The sequence below is a fragment of the Pelobates fuscus genome, chromosome 7 (genome assembly GCF_036172605.1).
Source record: "Pelobates fuscus isolate aPelFus1 chromosome 7, aPelFus1.pri, whole genome shotgun sequence".
Taxonomy (NCBI): Eukaryota; Metazoa; Chordata; class Amphibia; order Anura; family Pelobatidae; genus Pelobates; species Pelobates fuscus.
Window position 1 is genome coordinate 19,283,696 of NC_086323.1, and position 2,004 is coordinate 19,285,699.

Sequence of the window (2,004 nt, forward strand, 5' to 3'; positions counted from 1 at the left end):
ACTGGAGAATCATCCGATAAAAAGGAGACCGAAATCAAGGAATGACTTTCACATCAGTACTAGAGAGGTGGGTCAGAATAAAGGTCCCATTCTCTCGACTACGTACAATAGGGCGTATAATCAGATCATTCAAATTTTAAATAATCACTGGTCAATTCTGCGTTTGGATCCATGGCTTCGATTTAGTATCCCTGAAGTACCCAGAGTAACATTCCGTAAAAATAGGAATTTAAAGAACCTATTGGCCCCTTCCAAATTTCCGACTGCAAAAACTAATAAAACATCGATATTATGTGAAGCAGGAAATTTCAAATGTGGTGCTACTCGATGCCTAACGTGTCAATACATATGTCACGGAAGGAAGAATTTTTCCCCATCCTCTAAAGATGAGAACTTCCATGTAACCACTAGAATCTCGTGCAATACCTCATTTGTTGTATATCTGCTGATATGTACTTGTGACTTACTATATGTAGGTCAGACCTCGAGACCATTAAAAGCTAGGTTCAGGGAACACAGACGAGCCATCAGCAACCGTGATAAAAAATCCTCGGTAGCCAGACACTTTCAAATGGCCCATGACAGTAATCCTTCACATCTAATAGTAATGGGCATTGAGCATATTGCAGAGAATACACTTAATAGAAAATTAGCTTTAATTACAGCGGAAACCAAATGGATCTTCAGACTCAATACACTTACCCCCAATGGGTTAAATGAAGAAGTGGAATGTAACATTTAAGATTTGGAAGATATACTTTTTGTCCCTGTCAGTGGAGGATTTTTCACTGTTTCTATATGTGGGAGAGAATGAATTGGGAACCACATATATATATATTGTGATTCACCATAGACCCCATGGTCACTATAACACTTATATGAATCTCACATGAGTGCTCAGCATCTATTTCAATGTTCTTTTTCTTAATTAAATAAAAGATTTTTATGATTCATAAAATAATTCAACTGTATTATTATTATTATTTTTTATTTTTAAAAAGGCTAGCAAACTAAGATTGACTAATATTATCAAGCTCTGTTAAATTGGAGATTGAATTATTTTATTAGTATAAAATATTTTTTAAGCTTTATTTTATTTCTACATATATGCATTTTTCGATGTTAATAATATGACATTGTCCCAATAATGATAAACGTTTTCATTTATTATAGTTGGTGTTGCTTTATCCACTTGCAGCATTCTTTATTTAGATTTGTAATGATCTCAGTATATCAATTAACAATCATGACCATTTTATGAAACAATTAAGAGTGGGTATATATACCCGGCCCTTAGACAGCATACATTGTCTTGAAAAAGTCCTCCAGCTAGGACGAAACGCGTAGACGTGCTGTCTGCTGCCTCACCACACCGCCGACGGATTTGAACTTTCCAGCCGGTCCGTCCTTTACGACCCGTCATTGATTTTCGGCAAGTGACCTGGCGAGAACGACAGATCCTGCAGCTCCCACGGTTTGGAGTTTATGTGCTCCCAGTATCTCATCCGAAGGTTGGACGAATAGGGTAAGTTGCCTTAGTGATATCCCCATAGTGTTCCATATCTGGTGGATGTGATTTCACCTTTGGGGCCATCCCTATCGCTTCCCCCTTAGTCTTGACCAGGGTGTTTGGCTGGTTTTCGAGCTCCCTCTCCGTGAGACGGCTCTTTCGTCTGGGCACTATCCGTCTACATACTTATTTTTTACGGAATGTACATGGAGTTTATCGCTTGATTTCTTTTTTATGTTTACATTTATTTTTTATGTTTATGTGCACATCTCCGATTTTTCACATCAGTCCTTTGTCGACAAGAATATGAATAAGGGGCCCCTTACTATTCACCACGCTTACATCTGATACTGGACATTTTGAGATACTGTTTCATATTTTTATGCTTGGCTTTTTATACAATAAATGATATTTTGTATACTCTTTATATATGTGTAGAGTATTCTGATTCAGATAGATTCACTCAGTACATTTAATTTTGGTTTATGGTGGTC